Below are 21,400 nucleotides of genomic sequence, written 5' to 3'. Positions count from 1 at the left end.
CATGTGCAGATCTTCCCTTCTTGCACACGGCACCTCTTGCACACGTTTCCTTTTGCGCAGGGCGCCCCATCGCCGTCTTGGACCTTTCCGGTTGGGACTGCTTCTGCCATTTGGTCACCTGGCATTGCTCTGTCTTGGTTCCTATATGCAAGCACAACTTAAAAATAAAGCATTAGACATGGAAAACGTTTTAGGGACTTCCCTGGTTGACAGAGACACATGGCCAAAGGCACAGGGGCTGGATGGCAAAATGAGAGGGAAGAGTGGGCCGAGATGAGGCTGTGCCTTGTGCACAGCTTGAGGGGGCCCTGAGGGCCAGGCTGTGGGACTCTGACTTGAACCGCAGGGGATGCGGGACCACAGAAGGGTTTTAAGTCGAGAGGAAAAAGAGCTATTTAAAAAATAAATGATGGCAGCAGCCTCCTATTCGAGCGAGTTGAGAACTTCATTTCAGAAACAAATCACTCCTGGTTGGCGAGAGCTCAGAAAGGGGTTTCTTAAATTATGCAAAGGTGGGCCCTTGAGCGGTGGCTGGCAACCCCGTCAGAGCCAAGCCCCCCGTGGATTTCAAATATTTTGTAACACCCCCTTCTCCAAGCCGAAATGAAATTTATAAATCATCACACATGTCCTCTCGCAAGCTTTTTTAAAAAATCAATGTAATCTCCTAACCATAATATGAAGGAGAAATAAAAGGAAAGCAATTTATAATAAAATAATTTCAGGATGAAAATGTGCAAGCTGACTCCAGGAGGAGACAGGATGACGTGGCTGACATTTGCTCCTAGAGGTGGGACCACCAGGAACACGACAGCCGAGGAGGCAGACAGACCCAGGTGGTTCTGATGGTGACTCAGACACCATGAGCGGTGTTGTTGCTGGTGACGTGAAAATGGGCAACAAATCCTGGCAAAATTCCGGACAAAAGACGATCTTTTCTTTCCGTGTACATAATAGCTGCATTCCTGGAAAATTCTGTGTGTATTAAAAGCATGCAAAAATTACTTTGTGTTTATACATAAACAGGTTACACACACACTCACACACACTCATTGACAAAGAAAAATGCCCTTACAAATTTCCCAGACTCCTCCTAAGGAGCTGTCTTGGCCTCATTGTCTTAGAGACTCTTCTATAATGACAGCTATGGAGACCAAAATGTAGATGCCCTGCAAAGTCAACTTTGCATCTTTTGCTGGTGGCTGAGAGGGGAGTGGGAGGCTGTGGAACTGGGGGGAGGGTCTGGAGAGGGGGACAGTGAGCAGGCCCCAAGAAATGGTATCAGGCCCCTGCCAGAGACAGTTGGCTGGTGAGATATTTCCTGTAATGAGGATGGATAAGGGATGCTGAATATGGTGAGGCCAGAGGTTCAGTTGTAAGTTGTTCTGATGCTGGACTGTATCCCCTTCCTCTGTCCGCAAACGTTCCGTAAAATCAGTTACACACAGTAGCACTTGGTGGGGGGATAAATAAAAATGATGGCTGGTGTCCCCTAACTGCCAGGCACCAAGTGCTTTACCCACATCGACTCATATGACCTTCAGCCAACCTGAAGAGGAGGGTCCATTCTAGCCTCCATTTTCTAATGAGAAAACCCAAGCCCGAGAGACAGAGTTCCTCGGTCAAGGTCAATCAGCTCATCCACGGCAGAGTCTGGCTCTATGGTCCTGCTTGTTCACCCCATCAGCAAGGGCCAGGCCTGTGCTTGGAGAGAAAGGTCGGTGGCAGGTGGGGAACTGGGGCAAGGCTGCAGGGATCTGGACTGAGAGGTAACATGAGATGGTCGTCAGCGTCCATCCAAGATTCTCGGAGACAGAGAAAGATGCTGGACTCGCCCAGTACAAAGAAGAGGCACTCAAGCCATTTCAACAGGATCTTTCAGGGAAGGGGAACTCCAGGGAAGTGGAAGACTTAAGCATTCTGTCCCTCCATTTCGGGACCCCCAAATGGCTATATTGGCTTACATCCAGGGCCCATCTGAACTCTTGTTTTCTGAACGCTTACATTTCCACGGTTCACCTATTCCTGCCCCATTTGTTAATAGCTGTATTTTGATGTATTCATTGGCCGAGGAAATATAACACAAAAGACTACTGTGAATTCAGAAAAGCTTTCAGTGAATTTGAATGTTATTAATCACAATGGCATCCACATACATTTCAAAAGCATTATATATGCAGAAGCCAAATGCTTTCCAGCTACAATGCTTGGGGGACCTACAGACAATGCTGGGCTAAGGGCACAGGTGGGAACCAGGAAAAGGCATAGAAGGGGCAGTTGATGCATCAGCCCCATTATGTCCCAGCCCCAGATCACCCCACTGGGGAGGCTCAGTGTCTCCACAATGGTCCTGATCCAGGGCACCTGCTCTCCGCTGGTGTATGTCCTGAAGAAAGGCTTTGACTGGGCGATCCTAATGCCACACTCTTTTGGGTTCCTGGACCCAATTCCAATGTGTGTGTATGTTTGTGTCTCAGGTGGTGTGGGGGAGGCGTCTTTCCCATGCCACCAAGCAATTCTTTTACACCAGCAGGGTATCTGAAAATTCAGCTCAATTCTGACGCTATCTACCCGGAGTTAGCATCAGATTCCACAGGTTAAGGGCTCAGTCCCACAAGACGGCCCTCCACTTCAGATGCCAACTGCAAGTCCAGGTTGTAACCTGTACTTCTGACAGACTGGCTATAAATCAGAGGTTCCCACGGTCCCCTCCTTGGGTTCGATTAATTTGCGAGAGCAGCTCACAGAACTCAGGAAGCCAGTTTGCTCACTAGATTACTGGTTTATTACAAAGGATATGAATCAACAGCCAGATGAAGAGGTACATAGGACAAGGTCTTGAACAAAGGAGCTTTTGTCCCTGGGGAGTTTGGGGCCCTGCACCGTGGCACAGGGAAGCCTTCTGGTTCACCAACCTGGAAGCTCTCTGAACCCCGTCCTTTTGAGTTTTATAGAGGCTTCTTTACATAGGCATGATCGATTAACAAATCAGCCATTGGTGATAGATTCCACCTCCAGCCCCTCTCCCCTCCCTGGAAGTCAGGAAGTGGGCTGAAAGTTACACCTTTCTATTTATGGTTGGTTCCCCTGGCACCCAGCCCCCATCCCTATGTGCTTTCCAAAAGTCACCACATAACATAAACCCAGCTGTGGTGGAAAGGGGCTTGTTATGAATAACAAGACGCCCATTGCAGCTTTGTAGCTCTGAAGCGATTTCAGGAACTGAGGACAAGAGACCAAATAGTATAACAGAGGATGTTCCCATTGCTCTCATCGCAAAGGAAATTCCAAGGGTTTTGGGAGCTGTGAGCCAGGAACCATGGAGGAAAACCAAATATATGAGAAATATATTTTGGTCATCCGAATGACCAAGTAAGTATTTCTTATGAATCACATCACACGCTCATTACTGAGTGGCTCCACGGGGTGGAGCTTAGCTTAGATCAGCCCCCACCAGGGGGTTAACTGACCTCCTGTCCGGCCAACCCAGAGGTGCCTTCAGACTGGGGGCCAGCCCGGGGCAATCAGCTCTGACCAATGGAGCCATTGCAGTGGATGGAGAAGGGAACAAGTTGGGGATACACGCCTCAAAAGGTGGCCGGAAAATGGACTAAAACTGCAAGGAGTGACTACGCCAAATGTTGGCAAGGATGTGGAGCTAGTGGATCTCTCATACACGGCTGATGGCGTGTAAGTTGGTAAAAACCACTTTGTAAAACTCAAAGAGTTGACCAAACCTAACGTACATATATCTTATGACCCAGCAAATCTATCCCCAGGAATATGCTCACCAAGACATATACACAGACGTTCATAGCACCAAATATCCATCAACTATAGAATAGATAAATATTAGGTTGAGCCTTATAAAGTGGCCTCTTTTTGTAGATAAAAAGGTTGAAGATTAGCAATTTCATATGATTAATCCTAATAAATGGTGGTATATTCACACAGTGGACTACTATACAGCAATGAAAAAGAATGAATGAGCTATTGCCACATGCAATGATACAGATGAATCTCATAGATATAACAATGAGTGAAAGAAACCAATTACAAAACTAAACATACTCTACGATTCCATTTATCTAATGTTCTAGAACAGGTAACATTACCCATGGTGATAGAAGTCAGAATGGTGGTTTCCTGCAGGGCGTACTGACTGAGAAGGGACATCGAGGACTCTTCTGGGATGCTGGAATGTTCTAAATTTTGATCTAGACGATGCTTACCCAGTTGATTAATAAGTTAATCAAGCTGTACACACTTAGGATTAGTATGTAACTTTTAAGTCAATAAAACAGAAGAAAAAGCCTACTTAAAAATGGTCAGTAAGCACAGGAAAAGATACTTAACATCACTAATCATCAGGGAAATGCAAATCAAAACCACAATGAGACTCCACTTCACACCCATTAGGATGGCTATTATAAAAAATAAACAAACAGGGGCCGGCCCTGTGGCATAGTGGTTAAGTTTGGTGTGCTCCGCTTTGGTGGCCCAGGTTTGCGGGTTCAGATCCCAGGCGTGAACCTACACCACTCGTCGGCCATGCTGCGGCAGCTACCCACGTACAAAATAGAGGAAGATTGGTGCAGATGTTAGCTCAGGGTGAATCTTCCTCAGCAATAAAAATATAAATAAATAAGTAAACAAACAAACAGAAAATAACAAGGGTTGGCATGGATGTGGAGAAATGGGAATCCTTGTGCATTACTGGTGGGAACGTAAAATATGCAGCCGCTATGGAAAACAGCATGGCAGTTCCTCTAAAAATTAAACATAAAATTACCATATGATCTGCAATTTCACTTTCAGGTGTTAAAAACAAGAAAACAGGCCCAAAATGGAGTTGCTTATGCTAAGCCCCATGTCACCAACTGAGACTTAACTTAATTACAGTTTCGGCTCTCCCAGCTGAATCTTACACCAGTCCATCAGGAGTCGCCTGATCGGCACTGGTGAGATCATCTGCCTGAGAGACCCCTGCGATCCCCTAAAGAAAAGTGACCTTGCAATAACCAAGCCGCTTTTTGTCTAGTGTAGCTCCTTGTTGCCGCTCCCTTCTGCCTATAGAAGTCTTTCCTTCTGTACAGCTCCTCGGAGCTCCTTTCTATCTGCTAGATGGGATGCTGCCTGATTTGAATCAATTTTTGCTTAAATAAACTCTTAAAATCTTTAATCTGCCTCAATTTATCTTTTAACATGGATATATACTTAAAAGAGTTGAAAGCAGGGACTTGACCGGATATTTGTTTACTCATGTTCATAGTATTATTATTATTGCCAAAAGGAACAACCCAAATGCCCATTGATGGATGAAATGTGGTCTATACATATAATGGAATATTACTCAACCTTAAAAAGGAAGGAGATTCTGACACATATTACAACATGTGTGAACCTCAAAGACATTCTGCTAGGTGAAATAAGCCCAACACAAAAGGACAAATATAGTACAATTCCACTTATATGAGGTCCCTAGAATGGTCAAATTCATAAAGACAGCAGAAAGGGGGAGGGGAAATGGGGAGCTGGGGGGGCTGGGGGGAGGGGGAATGAGGAGTTGTTTTTTTTCGCTTGAGGAATATTCGCCCTGAGCTAACATCTGTGCTGATCTTCCTCTATTTTGTATCTTGGGCGCAGCCACAGCATGGCTGCTAACGAGTGGTATAGGTCCACACCCAGAAACCGAACCTGGGCCGCCAAAGTGGAGTGTGCTGAACTTAACCACTAGGCCACCAGGCCAGCTCTGGGGAGTTGTTTTTCAAATGGGGACAGAGTTTCAGGATGGGATGATGAAAAAGTTCCGGAAATGGTTGCACAACAACATGAATGTACTTAATGCCACTGAATTGCACACTTAAAAGTAGTTAAAACGGTTAATTTTACGTTATATATATTTTACCGCCCCCCCCCAATTTTTTTTAAACTGCTAAGAGAAGGGAGTCTGAGAGCCAAGGCCAGCCTGCACTTTCCCGGATCCGCCCCGCCTGCTGCAGCCTGTCTGGTTCTATCCCCTCTGACAGCTGCCCCCGCCAGGGAGACCCTCGCAAACCTGCCTCCAGTGCCCTGCAGTGTGAGTGCTGGCTAGCCCTTCAAAAGGCAGCAAAGTCTCTGGAAGATGCTCGGTCCCTTTGGAGCCCATTGGGAAGCCATCGTCATTCGTGAATTTACCAAAAAGGCCACCTTCTGACTCACACCTCAGGAGGGGATGGATGACATTAGGTTTGTCTAATCTGGGGATCAGCCTTGCATTTCTATGCTCACGTTCAGAATGTCCCTGAAACCCCAGGGCAAGGGCTCAGGGAAAGCACCTTGCCTGAGCACCTTCTCTGTGCCAAGCTCCACGCCTGGACTCCTCACACAGCCTCACCAGGGCAATATTATTACACCCATTTTCCTGACCAGGAAACTGAGTCTCAAACAGGGTCTCACAGCCAGTAAAGGCGGGGTTTAGACTTTAGAGTGGGCTCTACTTGGCTCCAAATCCTGCTTGTGGACCTTCCAGCTTTGAGACTGGCCAGGAGAGAAGCAGGCTCTGGGAGCTCGAAGGCTGTACAGTCCTTTCTTGAAGATAAGACCTGGCTGGAGAGAGGGCAAAGTCCACTCTGAGAGGCCTATAAAAATAGAAGTCCTGGCTCCCTCCACGCCCTGCAGGGGTTCTTCACCCAGAAGTCTGTTTGGCAGAGGAGCCTTCTGGCTAGAGAGGTTTCCCCTGTCTCCCACAGAATACAGCTCTCCTCCCGCCTTTGCCTGTCTCCCTACCCACTGCCAGGGTCACCCTGACCCTTCCCAGCAAGGGAAGTCTTGGGAAGACAGAGATAGTGTATGTCTGTGCATGTGTGTAGGGGTGTGGGTGATCTTGAATGTGGGAGAAGCTGATGGCTCAGAACAGGGCTGAGAGTGGTGGGGTAGGAGTAGAGGTGGGGGCCCTCCTGGTGGTACTACAAGGGGAAAGAGCCTTGGAATGAGAATCAGAGCCTTCAGATATAGTCCTAACTCAACCTCCACCATGCTGTGCCACCTGGGGCAGGTCCCTTCCCCTCTCTGTGCTTCTGTTTCCTTATCTGTACAAGGGCAGGGTGGGAGTTCATGATTACTAAGGGTTCATCCACAAATATTAATTGAGCCCCTGCTCCAGCCACCAGCCAAGGTCTGGGTACACAGAAGATAGACCCGTCCCCTGCCCTCGTGAAGTTGAGTCTAGTGAGGAAGACAGACACTGATGATTAATCACAAGGACACGATGTGCTGTGGGGTTGAGGTATGGGTGGCTACAGAGACCCACAGCTGACAGATTCAACCCCGCCTTGAAGACTGGGCTCCCAGAACAAAGAATCAGTTTGAAGAACAACCTGCTCTCTGCCTGGCCTTTTCCTGGAACCCCAACTAGCTCCCCCAGTGCTCCAGGTCTCATCGCCTGTGGTCAGTACCTCGTGGGCACAGGGATCCCCGCAGAGGGACTCCCAGCCCGGCTTTCCTGAGGAGCCTGGGGACAGAGAGAAACTGTCCTTCTCTGAAGCCGAAGTTCCTCAGAATCAACCAGCAAGTGCCGAGAGGAGCCAAGGGCAGAAGGGCCTGCGGCAGATCGGTTTGCAAAAGGGGAGCAGCTGAGAGTGTGGAGGTTCCCGAGGCTCTTCCAGTGGGCGAGGGCAGAACTAATGCGACTCAGCAGCCAAGACATGGGTCCTGCTAGCTCAGTGGTTCCCAGCCTCTGCTGCATGCTGGAATGGCCTGGGGAGCTTTCAAAATGCCTGAGGCCTGAGTCTGAGGCCCAGAGATTGATTCTGCTGTAATTGGCCTGGGGTGCAGCCTGGACAGACGGTTCCAATGCACTAAGTTGAGAACCAGCGACCTGACGGAAGGCTGGGGTCTGCTTACAGGCCAAGGAGATCAGAGGGTGGCCAGCTCTGTCCAGGGGACAATCAGGCTGCGTTCTGGACAGCGTGGGGACTCAGGTCCCCAGAAAGGCCTGCTTGGTAGTGAAGCAGGAATTAATCCCCACTCCCCTCCTACAGCCCTACCCCAACCCCCCAACCCCCCACCTAGGATTGCCAGATAAAATACAGGATGCTCATGGGCCAGCCCTGGTGGCCTAGTGGTTAAGCTTGGTGCATTCCGCTTCAGTGGCCCCGGTTCGGTTCCCAGGCATGGACCCACATCTCTCATCTGTCAGCGGCCATGCTGTGGCAGCAGCTCACATGCAAAAAGAGGAAGACTGGCAGTGGATGTTAGCTCAGGGCAAATCTTCCTCAGCAAAAAAAAAAAAAAAAAATACAGGATGCTCAGTGAAATTTGAATTTCAGATGAACGATAATAATTCTTTAGTATAAATATGTTTCATGCAATATTTGGGAAATACTTATACTGAAAAATTATTTGTTGTTCCTCTGCAATTCAAATTTAATGCGTGTCCTCTTTTTTTTTTTGGGGGTTTTTTTTTTTGCTAAATCTGGCAACCCTACCCCACCCCACCACTGAGGTGGGAGTCAAGAGCCCCAGTTTCAGGTCGGATTTAACATGTCGGGGGGTCTTGGGCAACTCACTGCCCCTCTCTGCGTCTTGGTCACCTCAAGACTTATAAAACCCCTCTTGCCCCAGGGGCCAGGCTGACGGTTTCCAAGGCAGTAAGCATGAGTCATAGGTCCCTGGAAAGGCATCGAGCTGTCTGTAAAGGAATACAGGCCTTTCTCACTAAGAGAGCAGCATTTCCCTCCTGTGGGTTTGATCCACATGAACGGTTTTCAAGAGTCTTCTTTCCCTGGGGATGCTGGTGAAAAGAGACTGAAGCTGTGGGCAGAACCTGGGCCATGGAGATCTCAAGGGTGGAAGTTTCTCTCTCTCCAGTCTCTCCTCCTCTCTTTTTCCTTCCTTCTCCTCCCTCTTCTCCTCACTCTCTCCGACATCGTCACTGCCCCCAGACGACACTCCCACTCTCTATCAAACAGAAAGAGTTCATTCAACATTGAGCAGGCAGCTGCTGTGGGCCTACTATGTGCCAGGTACTGGGGCTAAGTGCTGAGGATATAGTGGTGACCCAGTCCCTGCAACGTGGAGCTTCTAGTCTGGGGCAAAGTCAACCACTTAAATGAATATGTCATGGCAAACTTTGACAAGCGCTCCAAAGGAAAGGAACGGCATGCTTAGACACTGCATGAGTACCAGGGAACCTGACCTTGAGGAAGCATCCTGGGAACTGATATCTAAAGAGTGGGGGAGGAGGAGGGCCATCCTGGCAGAGAGGAGCACATGCAAAAGAGGTCTTTGGGGGACAGCTTGGCTGGAGGGTACAGGGCAGGGCAGAGAGTGGCCTGAGATGGGGGTGGACACGTTGGCAGGGCCAGACATGCTAGGTGGTGGAGACCATGAGAAGAATTTGAGTCTTCGGCCCTTCCTATGACCCAGCAATTCCACTCCTAAGCATCCACCTGTATCAGTTTCCCATGGCTGCTGTAATAAATTGACATACACTTTGGTTCAAAAGAACACAAGTCTGTTACCTTATAGTTCTGAAGCTCAGAAGTCTAAAATGGCTCTCATCGGACTAAAACCAAGGTGTCGGCAGGGCTGTGTTCCTTCTGGAGACTCTAGGGGATGACCCGTTTTCTTGCCTTTTCAAGCTTCTTGAGGCTGCCTGCGTTCCTTGGCTCATCTTCAAAGCCAGCAATAGCTGGTTGAGTCCTTCTCACGCTGCCATCTCTCTGGTTCTCTCACTCAGCTTCCCTCTTTTACTTATAAGGACCCTTGTAACTGCACTGGGCTCACCCAGATAATCCAGGATAATCTCCCCATCTCAAGGTCAGTTGATTAGCAACATTAATTCCACCTGCAACCTTAATTCTCCTTAGCCATGTAATCTAACATATTCACAGGTTCTGGGGATTCGGATGTGGACATCATTGGGGTACCATCATTCTGCCTACCATACTAGCCAAGGGATAAAAATGCAATATCCACCAAAAGACTTGTACAAGAATGTTCCTAGCAGCCTTATTCATTAGAGACCCAAACTGGAAAAAGCCACCTATCCATCAACAGCAGAATAGACAAACAAATCATGGTATATTCATCTAACAAAATATTACATGGCAATAAAAAAGAATGAACTACTGATACACACAATAATGTAGATGAATCTCACATACATAATGTTGAGGAAAAGAAGCCAGACACAAAAGGATACATATTATATAATTCTATTAGTAGGTAGGAAAAAACTAACCTATGGCATAGAAATCAGAATAGTGGTTACTTTGCAGGGGGGCGGGTATTGACTGTAGAAGGGCACAGAGAGCCGGAAATGTTTTCTATCTTCATCTGGGTGTGGTTACAGGTATATACATATGTAGAAATTCATCAATACAATACTTTATTGTATATAAGTCAGATCTAAAAAAAATTGGAGTCTGTATTTTAAGAACAATGAGAAACCACAGCAGGGTTTTAAGCAGTGACGTGACATAATCTGATGTTTGTTTATAAAAGGTCACTCTATCTGTTGAGTGGAAACAGATGAGAAGTGAAAGCAGTTAGGAGCCTGTTGTAGTGCCTTGAAGAGAGACAAAGGTAACCCGGATTTGGGCGGTACTGGTAGAAACGGACAGAAGTGGATAGTTTCAAAGATATTTAGGCGGAAGACTCAACAGGACATGATTGAGGTGATAGATGGATAGATGGGTGGGTGGGTAGATGGATGTGTGGATGAGTGAATGGATGGATAGATGTGTAGATGGAGGGATGGATGTGGATGAGTGGGTAGATGGATGGATGTGTGGATGAGTGGATGGATAGATGGATGGATGGATGTATGGATGGATGAACAGATGTGGATGAGTGAGTGGAGGGATGGATGAGTGGATGGGTGGGTGGGTGGATAGAGGAGTGGGTGGATGGATGTGTGGGTAGGTGGGTGGATGGATGGATGTGTGGATGAGTGGCATGAAGGATGGATGTGTCGATGGATGGATGGATATGTGGATGAGTGGGTGGATGGATGGATGGATGCATGGGTGGATGTGTGGATGAGTGGATGAGTGGATGGGTGAGTGAGTGGATAGAGGAGTGGGTGGATTGATGAATGAGTAGATGGGTAGGTAGTTGGGTAATGGACAGACCGGGTGGAGGGATGGGTGAGTGGATGGACAGGTGGGTGAAGAGGCATGTGGGAGTATGATTGGATGTGTGAATGGGTGGATGGATGAACACCCTCAAGAGGACAGACTCTCTACTCTTGTTACTGGAGTCCAGAAAGTGCAGATGACTCACACTAGTCAGTAAGCACACAGGCTTTCCCCTGAGACATCTGTATTTACACTCCTGTAACTCCCCAGTGCCCCAAGGAGAAAAACTAGTTACTACAATGCCCATCAGGGAGCAGACACTTACAAATAGGGCTGGTTTAATAAGATGCAAGGATCCCCCAATCCTCTGGGCATTACAGCGAAAATGTTGGTGATACCCAAGTGAATGGAGGATGACGCAGGCATGGAAAAACCTCCTAGAACCTCCCCTTGGAAGCCATCAGTCATTTTTCTCCTCTCTATCATCACCACCACCCAAATCATCATTGCTGTCACCTCCTCCAGCATCTTCACAATGACCACCCCCCATCACCACATAAATTTGTTGAGACCCTGACTGCAAACTGTGCTTCCTCAGGTAAAAGGTATGGGGTTGTAGGCTCCCCCCTTGTGGGAGGGAACAACTTACCTCTTACACAGCACATCCCAGTGGTGGCTGATCTTTTAATCTCTGGGTGGTCCAGCTCCCACTTCCAGGCTATTTGCCCTGTGACCCATTCCTGTATCTCACAGCAGGAGGAAAAAGAGGGCAGGGAGAGTAGCAATTTTCAGAGGGAAGAAGTGCTGAAATCCTACTAGGAGATGCCCTGAATGATCCAGAGCTGACTCCAGGTGCCCCAAATCCCAATTCGCCTGCATTTCCTAGACTTCCAACTGGCTAATTTCTCTCCCTGTGGAAGTCCGACAGCTCAGCCTCCAGAGCTTTTTTCTCGCCTCACCAGGCGGGCTGAGTTTGTGCTATTTGGGTAAGCAACATTCCCCTTGGTTGTCAGATGCAGACTTATTTACCTGGTGGTGGGACTGCGCAATTCCTTCCCACCCACCCCATCACGGGTACCAGGACTCAGGGTGGGAGCCAGCACCTGAAAACACTCAGGAATAGGGGACCCAGCATCTGGGGGTGGGCAATGATCTCACCCCAGCCACTAGGAAAGTCACATTCACTATTCCACTCAAGGGCCTCTGGACTTTTGCATCTTGGAAGAAGCTCAGAAAGTCACCATGCCCCAGAGCTATGATTTCATTTGTCATCCTATACCCTGCATCCAAGCTAAAATATAGTCATTAGATCTCCCGCGGCCAAGAGTAGATACTTTATACTTTAAAACTTGCATGCTTTGAATTCCCCCAACCTTAAGCCAGTGCCCCATGTTGGCCCTCCCTCCCTTGGGCTGCAAGGAAAGCCAGTCACTCAATCCCTGGGACCACGTGGCAATGCAGTCAGGGGGTTGGTGCCCAGCTCAGGAATTCTGCAGTTGTCTTTCTGCAAGCAGCTCTACTCTGAAGCAATCACTGGCCAAGCCATCCCGTTCTGCAGCTGCTGGGAGCTGCGAGTCTGGGGCAGGGCACAGCTGTGCCAGCTGTCGGAGACAGATTACGCTATGAAGCTCGGCCGTGACTCACATTCCAGTACCGGGGAAATGCGCAAAAGTTATACACTGTCTTTGGGGTGCCAAAAATCATCTTGGTTTTGTCTTGCAAGATGTTCTGCTTGCAGAGCATGGGGCAGACGGAGAAAGAGGGTGGGGAGGAGGCGAGGGGAGCAGATCTGTCTCCAATCGACTCTGCCTGTCACACACCCTCCATCGCTCTAATAACAACACTCAGCATTTAATCAGCCCCTTTGTGGAAGCAGACAATGTCACACTCATTAATTAGTTAATCCACACAGCCCCCCTGGGAGGAGAAGCTATGTTATTATCCCCACTGGGACCCAGAGGGAAACTGAGGCCAGAGCGGGAATTTGGCACTGGGCTGAGGGAACACAGCCAGGCAGCTGGACCAGGACCAGGCTATGGCTTGTCACTCATTCTGGTGCCCTCACTCCCATCCTCCTTCCCAGCTCCAATCTGCTCACAACGCTGGTGCCTGTCTCCAAAGACACCTGGCCAAACTCTGTCAGAACTGGGCCTGAAGGCACTCAGAGGGAAGGGCCAGCATAGCGTTGGAGTGGAGAGGGTACAGCCTGGTATCTGGGCCAGGTCAGGCCCCCAGGGAACATGTGTCCTGAACCAGACACCTGTTATGGTATGTTTCTTCCAAAGGGTCTCGTAACTAGGGGTGGAGGTGACGATGGTGACTCTCACCACCATCAAAATGTCTGCTGTCTGCTTTCTGTTCAGGCAACTCTGAGTTTTGATTGTCTGGTGGTTTTAGAACTGAAAGGAGGGACATTTCCATCAGGAGGCACAATAATGGTTCCACTGAGTTGGAAACCAAAACTGCTACCTGGCCATTTGGGGATCTTCATCACACACACACACACACAGGAGAGGTATGCGTGGAACTCAGGGTCCCCATGGAGTACCTCCTACATCATCATGCCCAGTGGTAAATATAGATGGAAGCCTGCCACAATGCTTTACAGCCAGGATCACCAACGGCTCAGGCTCGATAATAAAGACTAGGTCAGTCCACCAGGCAAAGAATCCTGACCAAATGAGACGCAGGCAGGAGGCAGGTGGAACATGGAGTAAGGAGTCAGAGATAGGAAATCATAAACACCTTTTAGGAGTTTGCACGCAGTTGCAAAAAGAAAGACTGCAGCCTCTACCTGTGTTTCCTTGCTGGTTACTAGAGTTGCTGAAGCTGAAATAATTAACCCCTCCCTCTTTTCTTTTTAAATAGGAATGATCACAATTAGAAAACATTTTTCATATCTTTCCTCTTCCTTGTCCCCCAATATTTATAATAGAAGTGCTTCTCAATCTTTAATGTGCATACAACTCTCCCGGGGATCTTGCTAACCTGTGGAGATTCTGGGGTCTGGGATTCTGCATTTCTAACAAGCTCCCAGATGGGGCCAATGTCGCACTTTGAGTAGCAAAAGTACAAAGGACATGCTGTTGGTGGTTAAACGCCCCTTTAATTCAGTTGTTAAATGCCCAGATGCCATCACCATAGAACTTGAGGAGAACTGGACATCACCTTGAAGATGCTGGACTTGGATCTTGATCATGACATTAGATCTGGAGGTGGCTGACCATGGAATACTGGAATTGTCTGATGAGGACAACTTTGGATGAATGGAAGGAGGATGTGTGTGTGTGTGTGTGGACACGTTTGAATTTGTGTGCACAAGGCAGGTAAGGGGTGTCCTTATGTAGCTACTATGATTGATCATGGCCCAAGCTGGACCAATAAGATTCTTTCTTCTGGGAATCTAGAACTTTGAACCAAGAGACATTAAATTTAGAAGTTTTGATTCTGCTTAATTGCAAGGATCTAGAAAGAAGGTCCCTAAACTGCTACTGCTACAGTCATTGCTTACAGCCTCCCTGATCCCTGCCCTTCTGGAGGCTGGGAGGGCTCAGCTCCTCCTTGAATCCTCTGAGGTATCCCAGCCACTATTGGTCCCCCCTCTATTTTCTTTTTTTACCTAAGCTGGAGTTTGCCTTCAAAATAACCACAAGTCATCCAGGACTCCTTCCAGAAGTAGCTACCACCCGCTTCCACAGAGGGGAAGCCTGCTCTGGAGTCAGAGTTTCACTTGAAACCCAAATGTCCAGGTAATTTTCAAGCCAAGACTCTACTTCACCCCCCTCACACACAGCTCCTTAAGCTCCACAGTGGCTCCCATTTGTACCAAGCTGCTGCCAACCACCCCATTGTCTTGGGATGACCACAGGGCCCAGGAACCATTTTAGAGGCACTCCCCCCCCCCCCCGCCCCCAAAACACATTACACATGCCACTTTTTGCCTCTGACCTTTGAGACCCAATGGGTCATCCAGTCCTGCAGACCCAACACCCTCTCCCAGGGCTGGCTTAAGTGCGCCTTCTGAGAGCGCTCTGTGTCCTCTCTGCTGAGCTCCTACCGCACAAGCACCCTGCATGGTGATGGTCTAGTTCCTGTAGACTGAGCTCCTTGAGGGCAGGGTCTGGCTTCCTCTTCTCTTTCTGCCCACCCACCTCCCCAGCTTAGCGCAATGCAAGGCAGTGGTGCTCCCTGCTCAAGAGCAGCTCTCAGAGAAGGTGTGTTAAATGATTTACAGCTTGAATGAATGGGCGTGTGTGAAGCGGCATAGGAAGGGCGATTTTATTCATTTCCCAGAAATTCAAAATGGACCAAGTGCCCCTTTGGATGCCAGGCACGATGCTGGGCACTGTGGGCGTGGAGGATGGAGGGAGGACACAGATGATGAAGAAAGCACTCCGATCCCTCAAGGCGCGCCCAGTCACCCCGAGGAGGTGGAACCCATCCCTCTCCTTCCTCCCCCCAAAGGAACCAGTTCTCCAGTGATCCTCCTTGCTTTTTTGCCTCTCCCACGCTAAACCCGGTCACGAGGGGCCTGAAGGAGGGGGACCCAGGCGCTTCCTTCCCCACACGCAGAGCGGCGGGTCCTACCCCTCCCGGCCGCCCACGGAGCCCCTGCCCGGGTCAGAGCTCGGCGCTCAACGCCCCCACGCGGGGCCCGCGCCCGCGGGAGGCTCCGCTTGCTCCGGCCTCGGCGTCGCTCCCCTCCCTGGCACCAGGGGGCGCTGCCGCCCCACGGCCGTCGCCATGGTCACCGCTGGCGGCGGTGTGGGGTTTACGTAAAGGACGCAGCGTCCCCCGGGGGGCGGAGGCGGCCTTCGCGCCGGCGCCGGCGCCCTGCGGAAGCGGCGTTAGTGAATCGGGGCCTTGGGGAGCCCAGGATGGAGGTGGCGGTCGCGGCGGCGGCGGCGGGCCGAGCCCTGCGGCGGGCGGGAGGTAAGGGGGGCCGCGGGCGCGGCGGGCTGGGCTCCGGGCGCGGGCGCGGGGCGGGCGGCGCGGCGGGCTGGGCAGTGTCCAGGGCGCGCGGTGGCCGGCCCGACGGGTCCGCGCGCGGAGGTGCGGCTGCCATGCGCGCCCGTGGCAGGTGTGAGACCCATGGAGCCCCAGGCACCGGTGTGGGGATGGTGACACCCGTGGCACGGACGTGGGCAGCGTGGGTCTGGCACAGGCAACGTGGTTCTTCTGGCACGGGTGGCAGAAGACTCACCCCCACCTTGGCCCGGTGGTGGCCACCCAGGTGTGAGGCGAGTGCAGCCCTCTGTGCAGGTAGGTGATGGGCGCAGCACTCGGACTGCTTCCGGGGTGGCAGTGGCCAGCTTGTGGGCGCATGGTGGTGCCCCTGGCATGGGTGTGAGGAAGTGCTGCCATTGCTGGGGTGTTGGAGGGTTCTGGCCTGGACATGGTCTGGAGTGATGGCGCTTGGGGCTTGAAGAATTGGTGTCCTCAGCATGGCAGGAGTTCCTAGGCGTGACTGTGAGAAATGGCCTTGGCACAGCATGGTGCCAGGGGTTGTCTTGCCCTATGAGGGGAGAATCCGTGGCTTTCAGACTCTGGTGGATAGGAAGAGTAAATCCCCATCCTTCCATTTCTGGTGACCATGAGGGGCGTTGCCTCTGTCATGGAGCGTACCTTTAATGCCTGTTGGGTACACTGGACTGAGGAGAGCAGAAGGCTGGGAGAAGATTGGCGTTCTTCGTAATGGATGTGAAAAAGGAGATGCCAGGAGTTGCCTCTACCATGAGGACCCTGATGGTCACCCAGACAGAGATCTGTCCAGGTACCAGCATTGTCCTGGGCTTATAAATTCAACCAGCTTTGGGGAAGGAGGGAGGGACGGATGGTTCTCAGGGATGATCACCATCCCTGGACATGTGTCATGAGAATGTGCAGGGCTGAGAGTGACCCGTGTCAGCAGGCCAGGAGTGGTGTGGTGCACCATCTATGTGTAGTCGTCGGGCCCTGCCTTCTCCTTGGGTTGATGGTTCCCTCCGGGGTATCTGGGAGTTGCCTCTCTTCTTTGATGCTTAGGAGCCTTTGGGTCCAGAGGACCATTTGGGGAATACTTGAAAGATGAGTCTGCAGTCATGGGGAGTGCGCTAGGATTGCGTCTGCGCCCGCCAGTCCTTTGGGAAGCTTTGGGTGAGGGTCTCACTCAGCGTCACCTCGTGTTCTACTTTGCAGAGGGGCAACTTACAGACCCCCAGAGGAGTCTTAGGTTGTGGGGGAAATCTGTAGGTCTTTGTGGATCTTTTGGGTAAGTGGATTCAAGGGTAGAAGAATAAATGGGGTGAACTTGGGCTGGGTCTAGAAAGGCCTCTAGGAGTCCGGAAAGATGATGTTGAGGGTGTGGGAGACCAGAGTGGCGGGTGGCAGCTCCTTTGCCAAGGTGGGTGCTTAGAGATGCTGCTGTGGTTCCTTAAAGCTGGAGTGTCGCCTGGTGCATTTGGAGCCAGGAAACTTGAATTCCAGTCTTGGCTGTGTGACCTTGAGCAGGTGACTTTACCTCTAAGAAGGCCACGTCACCAGGTGGTCGTAGAGGATGGAAGGAGATGACGCACGCGGAAACCCTTTGTAACCCATGAAAGGCTGTGCAAAGGTCAGGGATTCTCGGCAGGTGAAGAGACCAGAGAGGGAAGCGATAGGAGATGGAGGCATGGAATGTGACTGGGGAGGAAGGCAGCCGGGAGGTCGAGGGCCTGTCACAGGGAATTAGAGGCTCCGAGCGTCAAGGCTCCTGGTGGGGGAAAAGTGGGATCTGTTGACACTGTGAGTCAGCTCTGAGCTGGAACCAGGCCTCAGGTCTCCCGAGGACGGTCCCCAGCATGGCCGCAGCGACTGTGGAGTCCTGCAGGAGTGGCCCGAGCAAGAGGGAGCCCTTTGCTGGGGCTGCGGACGTGCTCGGTGGTCCTTCCGGGTCTGGGAGGTGTCTGTAGCTGACAGATCTGGGGTACCTGTGTGGGAGGGAGACTTGGAAGTGTGTATTTTCTCTTGAGAATTTCCTTTGGCTCCGGGTTCTGAGGATGGGGGCGGGGAACTGCCGCATCAGCGTTCTTGAGGCTGTGCCCTGAGGACAGTGAAGTGGGTCAGGGCCCCCAGAGTGGACGTGGGGCTGGGTGGTCCTGCGAGGGAGGTTGAAGCTGGATGCCAGGAGGCTGGGGGCAGTGGGGGATGCCCTCAGACATATGGGGCAAGGAGAAGGGGCGATGGGCACCGTCAGACATGTCCTCCCAGCACAGATAGGTGTGGCACGAATTCCCCAGGACATCTCTCCCCACATGTGTCCACTTCCATCTGAAGGGCCTTCCCAGATGAGGAAGAGGAGGGTAGCTGCAAATTGCTTTCCTTTCTGCCACCAGGGACCTAGTTCCTGACCATGGGCTGCAGAGTCTGAATTATAGACCCCTGTGGCTAGGAGGCTTCACACTGGAAGGCCTGTTTCTGTCAAACCCAGGCCTGTTTCTCGAGCATTCCATGTGAATGTCTGCTTTAGCCGGCAACCCATTTCACAAGCTTGCTCACCAAGGCAGAAAGTTTTTGCCTCTGTCCGAGCTGCAGTGTCCAGCCACGTGGGTAGAAAGAGGACCCAGCCCTGCCAGGCCCAGGGTGGCGAGCCAACTTTTCTGTGCTGAGGGACTCACCCTGCCCAGTGGCTGTCGTCTGGACACTGCCTGGCATTGCAAGTGCTTCCTTGGCCACCGGTTCCCCAGTCGTCCAAGGGACGCCAGAGGCCTGTCCCGCATGCTCCCTGCAGCGCCTGTCTCTGCCTCTCTAGGAGTTGCCAGCACTTCAGATCCTGCTTGGAAACCTCTGCTAAGTGCAAGTCCATTAAGAGGAAGCCTCAGGCCTCCCCGTTGTGAATATTCAGCATTCACATCCCCTCAGCTCACCCTGCACACCTCCGCCTGTTTGTTCTGATTTGACGCTCAGCCTTATGGTTTTGGGTTCCAGGAGCCCTTTGCAGCCACCCCTTGCCATCTGCTTGGGCGGCTGGGATTCTGCACAGCAGAGCTGGGTGGCAGGTGGGGCAGATCGGACACGCCGAGAGGAGGAGTTGGCCTCTGTTCCCCAAAAGCAGAGCTGAACTTTTTTCCCGGTCCTCAGGGTTTGGGAGGCCAGCCAGATCACCTCCCCTCATCGTTGTGCGCAGATGCTGATTTTGAGCAGATTCCAGCATGGGGCCAGGGGAGTGTCATAGGAGCGGGCATCAAGGGCAAGCGGCTCCCTGGAGTTGAGATGTTTTCAACGCTGCTCCTCAGTCCTCTTCCCATTTGTTGGTCCCTGTTTCTCCGAAAGTTGCTTAAGTCAGCACCTGGCACCCTTTCCTCTCTCAGCTGCCTCATCAATCATGGTGCCTGGCTGCTCTGCTTCAGGGGTGCCAGGGAGTCGAGCATCTCTGGACCGGGGATTCTGGACCAGAGCTGAGAGCACTAGGCCAACCGGCCACGGTTGAAGGCACAGCCTGTCAGTGGAAGCCACTCCTCCCCCAGCCCCTCTCCCCGGGACCAGAGGGGACCTCAGGGTTTAATCACCTGTTGGCCCAGCGCTCCACCTGCGTTCAGTCTCTCACTGGAATAGTCTCACATCACGCTCTAGTGGACCGGGTAAGTAGCGCTGGGGGAAGTATCAATGAGCGTGTGGTCGGAGGAAGATAAATCTCTTAGAATTGCAGAGCCCGGGACATCGCAGGATGTGGTTGCCTTGCCAGCAGGCAGGCCTGAAAACTGTTTATCTCCATCGTTTTTCCTTTCTGATCCCGACTGTGGCTGGGCCAGATTTCTCTGGGCTGGACACGAGAATGTGTGTGTGTAGGCGAGGAAAACCCAGGAACCTTACCATGGGGACCTCTTGGCCACCGAGGAAGAAGTCTGGGGAGGTGATGTGCAGGGGAGCGGTGTGGCCATGGGTAAGGGTGTTAGGCAGGAATGCCCAGGTCCTTCCCGAGCTCCCAGTTGGGACACACAGGGGTGGGGCTGTTACCGCCGCAGGGCTGCCCGGGGACGGCACGTGTGTGAAGCCGCGTGTGCCTATATCATTTCTGTGGGAAGTGAGGGCTGAGGGGGTGAGGAGCGCCTGGCGGTGTGGGAACTTGTGGGCTTCTGTGTCTGGCTGGCCTGGTGTCAGTGGGTGTGTGGAGCGGGGCGTTGCTGGGCTCCTCGAAGCAGGAGAGAACAGCGGGAGCGGGGGGAAGGCGGCCTTCCAGCCCTGGGAGGGTGGGAGCGGGGGTTTCACATCTGCTGCTGTGGTTCTTACGAGAGGAGCCTCTGTGCTTTCTCAGTATTCCTTAGAAGGAAGCCCGGGCTGGAGGTGTGCCTCTCGAGCGCCCATATGTGCTCACACACGCCTGCTTCCACGCTCCTCCTCAAGCCCACCTGGGAGTCAGCTGGGGACACTCCCCCTGGGTGACAGAAGATAATGTTATAGCCCATATATGGGCCTTACAACTGTGGAGTCAGCCAGACCCAGATTTGAATCCTGGTACCTTTCCATACCTCAGTTTCCTCATCCGTAAGATGGGGACAGTGAGACCTCCCACCAGGGTGTCTCTAAGAATTCCACGACCTAATGCTGCCTCGCACGTGGAGAGATCATGATGAGAGCAGGCACACTCAGGGAATGTTTGTACTCTGGCAGTCAAAACCTTTTCCACAGAAAAGCGGTTACATCATGATCTGCATACATTAGCACCAGGGAAGATGTCATAGGTCCTGTCCCCTTTCTTTCTTTCTTTTTTTTTGTTTTGTGAGGAAGATCAGCCCTGAGCTAACCTCCACTGCCAATCCTCCTCTTTTTGCTGAGGAAGACTGGCCCTGAGCTAACATCTGTGCCCATCTTCCTCTATTTTATATGTGGGACACCTGCCACAGCATGGCTTGATGAGCGGTGAATAGGTCCACACCCGGGTTCCGAACCCACAGACCCTGGGCCGCTAAAGCGGAGCACGTGAACTTAACTGCTACACCGCTGGGCCACCCCGCCCCCCCCCCCCCCCCCCCCCGTCCCCTTTCTTGACAAGAAGTTAGCTCCACCCTCCCCTTGGCATGGATGGAATCTTTGCCTATCTGTCAACAGAATCATACACAAGATAACGTCTTGGCCCCTGGGGAATATTTCCACGCAGATTCAGTGGATAGTTATTTCTTGCACACCTACTGAGGGGTGGGGTTCGTGAGGCCATGAAGGTGAAGTGGACATACCAGAGCCTACACGGTGTAGATTTTGCCCTGGAGGTGTTCCAAGTCTGTTGAGAAGCTAGGATTTGGACGTGCAGGTCTATGCTGCAGTTTCAGGAGGGAATGCCACCAGAGTCAAAGGAGGGGGTGACTCGAACCAGGGAGATCACG

The 21,400-nt window shown here is 51.5% G+C and overlaps 1 protein-coding gene across 1 annotated transcript in view; it reads left to right on the top strand.

Moving 5' to 3' along the window:
- Nucleotides 1–15,943: 15,943 nt before the first annotated feature.
- Nucleotides 15,944–21,400, top strand: part of DAGLA (diacylglycerol lipase alpha) — a 64,035-nt gene continuing 58,578 nt past the window's right edge. The window contains exon 1 of the mRNA XM_058526708.1: nt 15,944–15,995. The gene's annotated coding sequence lies outside the window, so the exon portion shown is untranslated. The remainder of the gene's footprint in view (nt 15,996–21,400) is intronic.

Source organism: Diceros bicornis, chromosome 31 (assembly GCF_020826845.1).
Source record: "Diceros bicornis minor isolate mBicDic1 chromosome 31, mDicBic1.mat.cur, whole genome shotgun sequence".
NCBI lineage: Eukaryota > Metazoa > Chordata > Mammalia > Perissodactyla > Rhinocerotidae > Diceros > Diceros bicornis.
The sequence above is the reverse complement of the archived record's forward strand: the minus strand, read 5'-3'. Positions and strand labels throughout refer to the sequence as shown.